This window comes from Magnolia sinica, chromosome 10 (assembly GCF_029962835.1).
Source record: "Magnolia sinica isolate HGM2019 chromosome 10, MsV1, whole genome shotgun sequence".
Classification (NCBI taxonomy): domain Eukaryota; kingdom Viridiplantae; phylum Streptophyta; class Magnoliopsida; order Magnoliales; family Magnoliaceae; genus Magnolia; species Magnolia sinica.
The window spans coordinates 63,030,899-63,045,754 of NC_080582.1; positions in this window are offsets into that span (position 1 = coordinate 63,030,899).

Here is a 14,856-nt window from a genome sequence, read left to right on the forward strand (position 1 = left end):
TAATCTTTAATTTTCAAGCATTGTGTGGTGAATTTTGTTATATATTAGTTCTTATTTCTTTCACCTCCATTTGAGTTTGAGTTTTGGATACTCAGCAACGTTCTAGTAAGATTGTCCTGCCATAAACCATAGGTTTTTTGAGTCAGGTTGTCCTTAGAACCAAGTTTGTATCAACCTTTTAACACTTGATTTTAAAGGTTGTTTTCTATTATGCTATCAACTGCTTATTAAGTCTTTATTTCTGTGCTTTATTTTTAAATTTGGCATTATCCTATTCCCACCCCCCCCCCCCTGTTGGACATTTAGCTCAGCCTTTTCAAGTGGTATTAGAGCCTAATAACTCATTTTATTTTTGTTATTTGGATTAAATTCCCGAGCTAATCGATTTGAGCTTTTTAAGATGTCAAATTTTGATAGCCTCTCAATCACAAGGCCTCCACCATTTGAGGGTTTCAATTATGCTTATTGGAAAGCCAGGATGAGGATCTTTTTAAAGTTCATGGATGAGAACGTGTGGCAAGCCATAATGACCAATTGGACCCCCCTACCACTAATGTGACTGATACTGATGGATCTAAAACTGTAAAAGTTTCACCTTATTTTTCTTTGACCACTCTTCAGAAAAGTGAGAGTAGTGTTAATGCAAAGGCTTTAAATGTTATTACTTGTGCACTATCACCGGATGAATTCAAGAGAATTATATCTTGTGATACTATAAAGCAAGCCTGGGATATTTTGGAAATGACACACGAGGGTACAACAATTGTTAAGAAATCTAAAGTTTAAATCCTCACAACCAAATTTGAGGAAATACATATGGAAAAAAGTGAAACTTTCATGGACTTCTATATAAGATTGAATGACATTGTTAAATCTATGTGGGGTCTTGGTGATAGGATCCCAGAAAGTAAAGTCTGTGCAAAGATACTATGCTTGTTGCCTGATCGGTTCAATTCAAAAGTGACTGTGATCCAGGAACTTCATGATACAGATAATATAAGGGTAAAAGAGTTAGTTAGGTCTCTTCAAACCTATAAGTTAAATTTTAAGGCCTCTGAAGGCAAGTCAATCGCCCTCAAGTCTTCTAAAATTATTTCTCATGAAAATAGTAATAATTCTGATTTAGAAACTTCTGAAGATAATATGGCTCTTTTAGCCAAAAAGTTTTACAAGATTTTCAAGAGTAAAAAGAGGGTTGATTTACAAAAACCTATCGAAAATAAAAGATCTAGATCTAAAAATTGGAAATCTCTAAAAGACAGCTAATGCTACAACTGCCATGAATATGGGCATCTAGGAAACAAATGTCATGCGAAGGACAAGTCTAAAAAGAAAGATATGTTGGCTACTTGGGATGAATCTTCTTGCTCTGAAGTCCCTTCTCAGTAAGAAGATTCTAAAACCGAGTCGGCTAATGATCTTAAAGCCCTAATGACACTAGCCAAGTTCACTTTCTCAGATAATGATGATTTAACCAGTGAAGAAAATCTGGGTAGTGACCATGAAAATGAAGAAGACCTTTAAGATGCTTATAATGCCTTATATAGGAAAAGTTGCAAAATAGCTATAAAGTTAAAACTTCAGAAAGAAATTTTTTTAAAACTAAAAGAGAATTTTGATAATCTAGTCTTAGAAAAATCACACATTTCAGATTTCTTAGAAAAAACTAAGTGCGACTTAAATTTCAAAATGTCCCAAGTTGAAAACTTAAAATCTGAAAATGAAAAGCTAAAACTAGAAGTCTCTTCGCTTTTGAGTTTGAAGGACACATGGAGGTATGCCCAAGGTGATCCTAAATTTTAAAAAAAAAATTTATCCAGATCTAGAAAATGTAGCAATCGATCTGGATTGGGTTATGATAAAAGTATTCCTCCCAAATATAAGAATACTCCACCTAAATTTGTTAAAGGGGAGTCTTTTAACTCAAAAGGGAAAAGTCTGAATCAAAATAATTCTAAAAATACTAAAACCTTTCAGACTTTAAAACCTAAAAGCAACCATATCAACTATAAAAATTAGAATTGTTATCCTTTAGCTGAGAAAATTATAGACTTACTTAAGGAGCTCTTAAAATCTAACTCAGTGGGTACGACTTATTACAATTATAAACATAAGACGACCAACTATGCTCCTAAACCCAAAACTGTAATGAAATGGGTCCCTAAGGTTGCTTGTTTGGTTGCCCACACCACTTTCAAGGCTTCAAGCCATTCAAAGTGGTACCTAGATAGTGGTTGCTCCAGACATATGACAGGTGATAAAGGTCTGTCCACCAATCTTAAAGATATGATTGATGTTTCAGTCACATTCGGTGATGGTAGTAACTGCAGAATTATTGGCTAAGGTACGATTTAACTCTTTAACCTCCCTATATTTGAGAATGTTTTATATGTAGAAGGTTTAAAGCATAATCTATTAAGCATCTCTCAAATATGCAATAATAATCATAGTGTAAAATTTACCAACCAAGGGTGTGAAATTTTAAATAAGAATGGTTCTATAATATTAACTGGTCGTAGAACTTTTGAGAAGTACTACATAGTCAATGACTCAATCTCATCTAAGCTATCGTGTTACATGGTCTAAACCGACGAGACTGAATTATTGCATAAGCGCCTAGGACATGTACACTATCATAACTTGTATAGATTGAGCAAAAGTGAATTGGTAAGAGGTCTACCCAAAATAAAGAAAGTGGATAAAATATGTGGCGAGTGCTAGATTGGTAAACAAACTAAGAGTGCTCACAAAAAGGTGAACTCTATTGTCACATCTAAACCACTCGAACTTCTCCACATGGATCTCATTGAACCAACTAGAATGGAGATTTGAGGTGGCAAGAATTATATTCTGGTTATTGTAGATGACTTGACTAGATATACTTAGTTAGTCTTCTTAAAAGAGAAATCAGAAACTCTCGACGAAGTAAAAAGGGTACTTAAACGTATCCAAACTGAAAAAGAATCACAAGTCACTAAGATCCGTAGTGATCATGGTTCTGAGTTTGAAAATAGTAGTTTTGAGAAATTTTGTAGTGACCAAGGAATATCACATGAATATTCAGCGCCCAAAAACCACAACAAAATGGGGTAGTAGAAAGGAAAAATAGAGTGCTTCAAGAAATAGCAAATGTAATACTAAATAGTATGAAGCTTCCTAAAAATCTTTGGGCTAAAGCCGTAAACACTGCTTGTTATATAATTAACTATGTTTATACTAGAAAATCAAATAGTAAAATGGCTTATGAAATGTGGCTTGATAAGAAGCCTATTGTCAAATACTTTCGAGTTTTCGGCAGCAAGTGTTACATCTTTCATAACCGAGAAAATCTGGGTAAATTTGACACAAAAAATGATGAAGGAATATTTTTAGGGTATGCTCTGAATAGTCGAGCATATCGGGTTCTTAACAAGACGACTGGTGTAATTCAAGAGTGTATTAATGTGGTTATAAATGATCACTTGAATACACCTGTCTCAAGTTCAGAAGATGATGAAGTCCTTTTATTTGATAAACCAAACTCTTCATCGAGTTAAAATAATACTGAACTGCAGACAGTTAAAGACCATCCATCTGATCAAATCCTTGGAAACCCTCTCACTAGTGTGTGCACTCGTAGACAACTAGAAGATATGTGCAACTACGTGTGCTTTACATCTCAGGTAGAATCGGTTAACATAAAAGAAGCCCTTACTAACAAAAACTGGATTGTAGTAATGCAAGAAGAGCTCAATCAATTTATTAGAAATGATGTATGGTACTTACTTCCAAGACCAAAAGATAAACACATTATCGGAACAAAATAGATTTTTCAAAAATAAGTCTGATGAACTTGGTAATATTATTAGAAACAAGGCTAGGCTGGTTATACAAGGGTACACTCAAATTGAAAGCAATGATTGTGATGAGACCTTTACCCCAGTAGCTCATCTTGAATTAATCAAACTATTAATATCCATTGCGTCCTTTAAAAAATTCAAAATATATCAAATGGATGTAAAGAGTGCGTTCTTAAATGGTGATTTGCATGAAGAAGTGTACATTGAACAACCAAAGGGTTTTGAAGACACTAAGCATGCTAATCATATTTATCTCCTCAAAAAAGGCACTCTATGGTTTAAAACAGGCTCTCAGGGCATGTTACGAGAAATTGACTAAATTCTTATTAAGTCATTACTTTGTTATGGGGAGTGTAGATAAAATATTATTTATTAAGAAACATAATGATCATATAGTAATAGTATAAATCTATGTTGATGACATTATCTATGGATCTACCTGTGCTAACATGACTGTTGAGTTTGCAGATCTTGTGAAATCTAAATTTGAAATGAGTATGGTTGGAGAACTAAATTATTTCTTAGGGTTACAAGTCAAACAGTTCCCTGATGGATTCTTTATCTCTTAACTAAATATGCTCTGAACTTAGTTAGAAAGTTCAGATTTGAGAGTGGAAAATTTTTTGATACTCCAATGAGTACTACTCTAAAACTCTCTAAGGATTCAACAGGTAACAGTGTGGATCCAAAGTTGTATTGCAGTATGATAGGTAGTTTACTTTATTTAACTCCGAGCCGACTTGATATTGCTTTTAGCGTAGGGATTTGTTCTAGATACCAATCGGACTCTAAAGAGTCTCACCTAATTACTGTTAAGCGCATTTTACGATATGTTACTAGTTTAGCTAATCTTGGTCTCTGGTATCCACATGATACTAGTGTACAATTAGCTGGTTACACGGATGCTGATTGGGCTGGTAACATTGATGATCGTAAATCGATTAGCAGTGGTTGTTTCTATGTCGGGAACTATTTGGCTACTTGGCTAAGTAAGAAACAATGTTTCGCTCTCCACAGCTAAGGATGAATATATTGCTGCTGGTAATGCATGCACTCAGCTTGTGTGGATGAAGAGAATGCTAAGCGATTATGGAATTACGCAAAAATCTATGGTTTTATATTGTGACAATTCAAGTGTAATTGCTATTTCTAAAAATCCAATTCAGCATTCATGAACCAAATAAATTGACATTAGATATCATTATATTCATGAATTGGTGGAAGACAAGATAATTTCATTGGAATATATTCAGACCGAGAATCAACTTACAGACATATTCACAAAACCGTTCGACAAAAACAGGTTTGCAAAATTGAAATTTGATCTTGATATGTGTAATATGAACTGATAATTTGTGCTTATTTGTATTATAATGTATATATTTATTATTTTTAAATTTTTAAATTTCAAATTGATCCAAAATTGTAAATTTTCAGTGATGCACAACCAGTCGAATACACACTCAACCAGTCGTGGCTCGACCGGTCGAGTATGTACACGACTAGTCGTAGAACTGAGGTTTTGCCTTTTATTTGGGAAAACCACATTTTTCTTCACTTGGTTCTTCTTCTCTAACAAGCGTTACCATGATCAGTTGAACCCATCTTCAATTACTCTTTGGTTAGTGATTCATTTTCAAATTCCTTGTAGATTTGAGTTCATTGATTTTCCTTTAACTTGATTTTATAACTTGTTTTAAGTTTTATAGTGGTTTGAAAAGGTTTCTACCCCAAAATCTGATTTCCTTAGAATCCCTTCTCCTTTTTGCAATCCTTATTTTCATTGAGTTGTTATTGCTATGGAAGGGCGAAATAGGAAGAGAACCGTTCGTGGTCCCTCTTCATCTCGTTCCGCACCCATTTCAGTGCGTCATCTTCGGTCACCCAAAGAGGTCCCCGAGTATGTGTGGGATATCCGAATAGGAATGTCATTGTTGAGTGTGTTATCAATGTTGACAATATTGAATGCTTCAACATTGCCCCCTCCTTCAAGTTGTAGGATGGGAGAACATATTATCTTAGGGCGGTTCAGCATACCGGTCCATTACACAGGCTATGTATGCTTGTATTACTGACTTTTCTCATGAGAATTTGACATTTATTATGTCAACTAGAGAAGGTACGATCGAAGTAGATCATCATTTGATTTCTTCTATCATGAATATACCTGTTGTTGATGACAAAGTTCCCATATCTACTTTGACCACTAGACCTTCTGAGAATGCAAAACGTTTGATTACAAGAGTTCTTTGCAACATGAATGTGGAGTGGAACAGCGGTATTGTGTTCAATTCTAAATTTATGTTACCCAGATACAGGGTCATTCATAACATTTTCATTTCAAATGTGTATCCTCGCTCAGGTAACAAGACTGATTTGACTTCTTTCATGGCCCGTATTATGCATTATGTTGTGTCTGATATCTATATATGTCTTCTTTCTCTTATTTGTCATCTTATTATTCAGTTTCATCTCAATCCCGGTCATAGCGATATTCCTTTTACTTATCTTATAACTGCCCTAGCTACCCATGCTTTGGTAGTTATGCCTGTTGGAGAAGGCTCCATTAATCTCTGTCCCTTCTACAATTTAAATTTCAACAAGAAGAACCTAGACCTGGAACCTAGTCAAGTTGTTGGGGATGTTAGAAGAGGTGAAGAAGCTGAAGAAGGTGATGCTTTGCCACAAGAAGATGTAAAGATGGATTGTTTGTTTAATGAGCTAGATTCATATTCTGAGGCTGATTCTGATTATCAGTCTTCTGATTTTGATGAGAGACTGCGTTGTCTTGAGGAACAAGTGGCTCAGATTCATATAACCCAACAATCGCATTTCAAATATATGCACAAATATATAAGGCACATCAATAGGGGTTTACATAAGAATGATCCATCTATTCCTGCTCCTTCATCAGGATCAAAATAATTGTTCTATTTGCTTTGGTCTGTATTAATTTCTTTTAACTCTCTTTACCATCTGTGGTTTGGATGATAACTACTTGAACTACTTACCTCTTGTGACATGATACTTACTGGTTATCTGATATTTATCTTTTTATCATGTTCTTTTCTATAATATTTACTCTCTTTTATCTATATTTATCATTTATCATCTATTTCTTTCCTTTGTCATGTTGTGACAAAAAGGGGGAGAATATTATGGGGAATAAGCTTGATTTGTTTGATATGATGATGTGGATGAGGAGTTTAATTCATTGCATTTTTTTTGAGTAATGGATTAAGGGGGAGAGTTGCATGATTCTTTATTGATCATATGTTGTTGATCAATTGTTGACTAAATGATGCATGATTCTTTATTGAGCATGTGTTCTTATTGAATATCTATTGCATGACTCGTATTTTTGTTTTGTCACAAATTTGAAAAAGGGGGAGATTGAAATTGCTATGTTGGAAACCCTAAGTTTAGTCAAATTTTGGTGTGTTAAACCAATTCGAGTTTGTGTCATGCTTATGTGTTTTATGTATCAAGCTTGTGCTTTGATTTGCTTTGAATCTTCGATGATCGTGCTAAATCAATCTTGCCGATATCTACGACGAACTTGCCGAGATCTTCAAGCTGAAGAAAGTGTATGAGTTTCAAGTGTTGGTTGAAGACTCAACTTTCAAGAATCTAATCGCAATATTGTGGTTCAAGTTCTGTAACCGAAAACGTCCAAGAACTCAAGTCCTAATTGAAGACTAAGTTTAATACGTTGAGTTCAAGCTTCGAATATCACAAGAATTAAAGATGCCGATGTGATCAATAGTTTGATGGTTCACACGTTCTATCTCATAAGTAAGGTATGAATGACCTATATTCCACGACCAGTCGAGCAAGCCACTCGACCAGTCGTGGGACCCACAAGGCCAGTTGAGCACTTGTTAAATCTTATTGCGCCAGAATTTTTGAAAATCTGTAGGACCTAAGGCCAGTCAAAGCGAACTTGAGGCCAGTCGAGTGAACAGATTTTTCACCTATAAATAGCACTCGAATTTCAGAGTTTTCTATTCAATTCTAATTATTTTAAAGCAATCACTCGGAGATAATTTTGTGTTCATTCTAAGCTATTTTGTGTATATTTTAAATTCTTTATAAGTACCTCTTGTTATTTGATTTTAGATCTCTGTTCCAATCTAATTCTGAAAAGGGACATTTGATTTACCCTTTCTTGAGATTGAAATCAAATCAAGCTAGCCCAGGTTGATTTAAATTAAAAAATCATCTAGACCTAGAACCCTAAGCACTTGTAGGACTGAACATTGAACATTTAAGTCTTCATCAAGTTGGTTCTACCGGGATACTTCAGAATCTTCATACAGATAAGTATTTCTTTTTCTATAATTTCATTTTGTTTGGTTTATGAGATAAGTTAGAAAATCTTATTTGGTGTTTTCTGAGATCAGATAGAAAATCTCGGAGTGTGGGGTTGTAATTGTGTGAGCCCACTTAAAATATAATTGTGAAGGTTTTAGGTGAACCTTGAAAAACCTATTTGATTAGTGAACGCTAATATCCCAAGGGAGTGGATATTAGGAGTGAAGTAGTTGTGTTGCTGTTTTTAGACAGTTAGTGTACACACACGAACCACTATAATTCTCAGGTGTTTGGTGGATGTTTGACTTATTTCTTTATCAGTTTGTGGTTTAAGATCATGGGATATATTTGTGGATGTGAATGTTGTAATCTTTAATTTTCAAGCATTGTATGGTGAATGTTGTAATAAATTAGTTCTTATTTCTTTCACCTTCATTTGAGTTTGAGTTTTTGATACTCACCCACGTTCTAGTAAGGTTGTCCTGCCATAAACCGTAGGTTTTTAGTGTCAGGTTATCCTTAGAAACAAGTTTGTATCAACCTCTTAATACTTGATTTTAAAGTTGCTTTCTATTATGCTATCAACTGCTTATTAAGTCTTTATTTCTGCGCTTTATTTTTAAATTTGGCATTGTCCTATTCCCCCCCCCCCCCCCCCCCCCCCTCTAGGACATTTAGCTCGGCCTTTCAAATATTGCCCAAATCAGATAATTAGGAAATATGTTTCTGACAATGAGCAATAAAGTGTCATCTCCTTTTGTCACTGTCAAGCTTGCAGTGGTCACTTCTCAACTAAGAAAACCACAACTAAAATTATGCAATGTGGCTTTTACTAGCGCATTATGTTTAAGGACTCATACAAATTTTACAAAGCATGTAAGCGTTGTAAAAAATTGGGGGATTGTCCTGTTTTAACATGATGCTACTAAACCCCATTATCATTATTAAAGCATTTGATTGCTAGGGCATCGATTTCATGGGCCCAGCCCATTCCCCCAATCTTTCGAAAATCTCTATATTTTGCTTGTAGTATATTATGTTACTAAATGGGTTGAGGCTATTTTGTGGTGAAATAATGACTATAGAAAAATCATTAAGTTCTTAAAAGAAAACATCTTATCACGGTTACAAACTCCTCGAGTCATCATAAGTAATAAAAGATCTTATTTTTATAACAGGCCATTCGAAACGTTATTGAAGAAATATGACATTTCACACAGAGTGAGTACCCCCATATCACCCTTAGATAAGCGGCCAAGATGAAATTCCAAATAGGGAAATTAAACAAATTCTTTAAAAAATGGGTTAACACCAATTGTAAGAATTGGTCAATTTGATTGATCGATGCATTATGGGCTTACTGTACGGCCTATAAGACCCCTATTGGAATGTATTGTCATGCCCCAAACTCAGGAACCAGACTCACAAAATTTTTTATTGCCGAATCCGGTGTCGACAGCCTCCTTAGTGCCCCATTCTTAGCTACCAATTTTTACATTATTAACACCCAAAATTCTCGAGCATGAGTATGTACTCAGGCCGCAAAAATTCAAGATGAATGTCTTGCTTGATGTGACATCGATACTTGAGATTGATCGACGGAGGCCACAATTTGAAAAATTGTCCCTTAATGAGACAAAGCCTTTACCACCGAGCATCAAGGTACCAAAGCTTGACCTAAAAGCTTTGTGGTAATCTTAAATATGCTTAGTTAAGTCAAGATGAGACATATTCGGTGGTGATTTCTTCCCACATAGATGAAGAACAAGAGAGTATGCTCATAACTACTCTAAGAGAACAGAAAGGAGCCCTTGGATGGACCATCGTTGACCTTAATGGAATAAATCCTTTGATTTACACTTACCACATTCAGCTTGAGAATGATGTGAAAAAGTTAAGACAACCTCAACGAAGATTAAATCCAAACATGAGATATGTGGTTAAAGCTGAGCTGCTTAAGTTATTGGATGTGGGTATCATATACCCAATATTCGATAGCCAATGGGTGAGTCTAACTCAGGTGGTTCCTAAAAAGTCCGGGATCACCATCGTAGCCAATGGCGATAATGAACTTGCGCCAACTAGAGTCACAACCGGATGGAGAATGTGCTTTCACTAGGAACGACCACTTTTCTTTACTTTTCGTTGACCAAATTCTAAAAAGGTTATCTAGTCATTCCCACTACTATTTTCTGGATGGTTATTCGGGCTATAACCAAATAGAGATAGTCTCTGAAGACCAAGAGAAGACAATGTTTTCATGTCCCTTTGGTACTTTTGCATACTGAAGAATGCCATTCGAACTATGTAACACCCCCGCCACATTCTAGCGATGCATGTTGAGTATCTTCATAGACATGATGGGGCAATTTTTAGAGGTCTTCATTGATGACTTCTTTGTATTTGGTTCATCTTTCAGTGATTGCATTAAAAATCTAAAATAAGCACTGAAAAGATGCGAGGAAAAGAACCTTCTGCTTACAGGGGAGAAGTGTCATTTCATGGCTTACAAGGGAATTGTGATTGGACATATTATATCGTTTAATGGAATCGAGGTAGACGAAGTAAAAAATCAATCATATCTCTAACCTACCCCCTCCCAAACCCTTTTTAGGATATGCTGGCTTCTATAGAAGATTCATAAGGGACTTCAGCCACCTATCTCGTCCTTTATGCAATCTACTTCATACTACGGAGATTTATCGACATGTCCAATCTTAATGTGGATTTATGCGAACGTTTCAAGGGGACACAACAATGTAATTAGGAGATTTATTTGACACGATGTGTTCATGGAGTGACTATTTGCGACATCCAATCCCGAGAAGTGATGTAACATGCATGGAAATTTACTTACATCGATTATGCACCACTCACCAACCCATAGGATTATATTCCGACCAAGAGGGTCGCTACTCAAAATGCATTATGTCCACGATAATATATAAGGACCACTATATCTAAGGCCTATAACACATCACTTTCATCAATAGAGAAATAAGCCGAACCATGAGGATTTTGGAATTCCAAGACATATGCCCAAGCCATAAAGGGAGGTAGCACAAGACTAATCTAATAAATGAGAAAAATATCATTAAGTTATCTTAATAAAAGAGAAGAGTAGCAAATTGACTAACTCAACAAGAATGAGGGAGAGGAGCTAAAGGCCAACTTAATATAGAGTGCAAGTACGCATCGCTCTCAAAATTGGCAAAGGGCAAGGCTTGTATCCATCACCCCACATAAATTTATAAAGATCACGCATAATTATAATTATACATTAACCATAATTCTCAAAAGGATAAATAATTGATAGTGGTAAATCAATCAATTGCATGAAAAATCACAATAATATGAAAGTATGCAAAAACGAGATAAATCACATCAACTCAAATTAGTAAAAGCTTAAAGGAATCCCTTACTTTAGCTGTAGATCTAAACCCTAGGTAGATCTCGATGTAGAAAAGCTTCTACATGAACCACGACATCGCTTGAGCAAGAGGGATACACTGCACATGTGGAGAAGGAAGAGGATGATGGCATCTGGGCTTTTTCTTTATCTTTCTTTCTTTTTCTCTTTCTCTTTCTCTCTCTTCCTTAGGCGTTGGGTATTGGACATGTAAGTGAAGAGGGGAACGCACACCACTTTTTATAAAAGGAGTGGCCATGTGAGAGGGGTGTGTTTCTGTAACACCCTGGTTTCTAAAACTCGAGTATACAACTCTTTCCCTAAAAACCCAGGTGTTAATTAAACTTTTAAGTAGCGATTTATCAAAATCAGAGTGCGATAACATAAACCAATCATAGGGAACCCTCACATAACCAAAATATCAAGATCCTGGCCCACTCAGCTGGGGACCTTAAGTATAAAACTCATAAGTTTCAAATGTATCAGAGGTAAACTGGAAAGAAATAATTATAACTACTGATTGAGCCCGTAGTACTCAGGCGCCTCCTGAAGCGGTTCCTCCTCGTAATACTCCTTCAATCCTGCCGAGGTGACTCAGGACTTGCACTATAGCCATCCTCATCTAATCATGCATTCTCTGTATAGTTGAATATTTGATGAATGAGTGGCTAACTCAGTGTGAATTTCCCTCAAAATTGTACACCACCACCTTAGACAAGCATAGTTTAAAAATAACAAGGCATATAAAATAACACATGATGCAGTCATATTTAATACATGGATGCATGAGTGCATATCAACTGGGGATGCTCATCCAGTTGGCTTTTGGCTGAAACCCATGCATGTGGTCAGTCACCAGCGAAAGTATGTCTCGTACATGTGTAGTGCCAAACTCACTAAAAGTGGGTCGATAGTCGATGGTCTACGAGCTAGCGAAATGATACCACGACTAAGAGCACGTGCTACAGTTTCAGAATTAGTCACCCATCATCGCCCGTATACTATGAATGCATGGTTAGCGCAATCGTTATTATTCCATTTACAACTAACCAATTTAAGAAAGCTCAAAGGTCACTACAGGGGTTCATCACCTAGCGTAGGCCGACAGCTTGGGCATAGTGTCCTATTCCACCATCCCCAACTCATGAGACCACCTTAGGATGTTTAATGGAAGCCCATCGACTAGTGGCCAATAAAAATTCAATATATGGGACTTACCATCGCATGGTTATATGAGAATGAACTATCGAAGACACACAGGGCAAATACCAAATCATGGGACAAATACCAAGTCGAAGCGATAAAAGATCGCATGAAGTAAATACTAAATCGAAGCAGCAAAGAAGTTGTGTAGGGCAATGTTAAGTCAGAGTGGTAAAGAAGTCATTCCCAAAGCCACATAGGCAAAACAACCTATGGATGGTAAACCCATGTTGATATTCCACTTTCCACGATAACCTCCAAGTCAAGGGTCCATTCCTAACACATTCCGTCCCATTACAACCTAAGTGTGGGTTCACATACATAAGTGGAGTTTTCCACTAGTAGATGTAGTTAATTGAATTCCATAAGCGACTTACAAGCAGTTCATTGATTTGTTAAAGTGCAGAGATACAACATGCAAGATATATATTAATCATTAAGTTCGTAACTACCACGATAGATCATAAATCAAATACATTAGCTATCAATTGGCATTTAGATGGTAACTAACATGTAAGATTTAATAACTTTTGCATGTGATTAAGGTTTACAAGCTATCAATTGTAATTCAAATGTAAGTCATCCTATAAGATTCAATAATTAGTGTAAGTAATTACATGTCATAAGATAACACTGTCATTCAACAAAAACTATCCTTAGGCTAATTAGGAAGTAGAAAGCTTAAGGGGAAGAAGTCATCACCTCTCGAGTCGGATTCCCTTGTACAATTTCTCCTTTAGAGTAATCCAGGTTCCCTCAATTAGTTGAGACAGTCCACCATTCAATGCCGCTTGATTGAACAACTAGGGTCATTCTTAATATAAGTGACTAAGAGTTTGAGATTAATAACTCAATTGGCAGAAATTCTAGGGATGATTGCAACAACTCATTTACTTACAAGCTTAGTTTAGTTTATTTTATTCCGACTATCGGATCCAACCCGGTGGACTTGAGCTCATAGTTATCTAGGCTTGATTTTCTTACATCCAGTAACAAGGAGGCCTAGGACTAGTGTAACTTGAGTTCATTGGGCCAACACTTGGTCAGTGTTCATCTCAAGAGTGGGAAAAACACTGAGTTACTGAATCATTTACTAGATGGCATGTCAAACTCAACGGTGGCAAGATAGCTTGACCTTAAGCCAAGTTACCAGACCATTGAGTCCGAGTAATGGTTGATATGAGTGGCCGTACTTAGTCAGAACTTAGTCTGAACTAGAGCAGCCTGGTTGCTGCCATACGAGTTGCTGAACTCAATGGTTATGTAGTCGAGTTAACTCAACCAAGTTTTAAGAAATCAATCGAGCATCAAGGTGGCATGAATTCAAACCTAATGAAGGGCCTTATGAGTAATTGGAATGAGTCCAACTCTTCCGCTCAGAGGTTGTTGGTGGAGGGAGACGTGGACAGAGACACCTGCTATCACTCGGTTGAGTTAACTCAGCCAACTGAATGTCTGATGGCCTCTACCTCCCTTCTTTCTCTCTCATCCTCTTCTTCTTCTTTCCTTTCTTCTCATTTTCTTTCTCCCTCAACTGAGTCTGGGTATGAACAACCCAGTAACTTAGCTTGTTACTCAGTCAGGTGCAAATTTGGTAAACAGCATGCCCAAACACTCCCTCTCTCTTCCTCTTCTCTACCCCTATCTATCCCTCTATCTCACCTTCCTTCCTATATTTCCTATGAGCCCGGGCTTCTAAGCTTGCCCTAACTCGACCCGAACTAGCAAGCCTATTCGACTCAGTGCAATGCGGCACTGAGCTCAGCGTTAACACTCGAACTTCCTTTCTCTTTTCTCTCCTATTTTCCTTCTTTCTTCCTCTTTTCTCTCCTGATTGCTTGGTGGGAATCCCAAGATGAACGGCCCTGTTTATAGGCTTAGGGCACGCTCGAACCATTTCATCAAACGGTCGAGATAAGTGGCTGTACTTACGTTTCCACCTCTATTTCTTGGATACATGGGATCAATCCATTATAAGGGATAGATTTCCATCACCATGGCCCACTTGAAAAGCATCTCTGATTAGCAAATGGAGCCCACACCATCGTAGTGGGTTTTTCTGTTTAACAGAGAAGATGGCGTGGCTGCTAA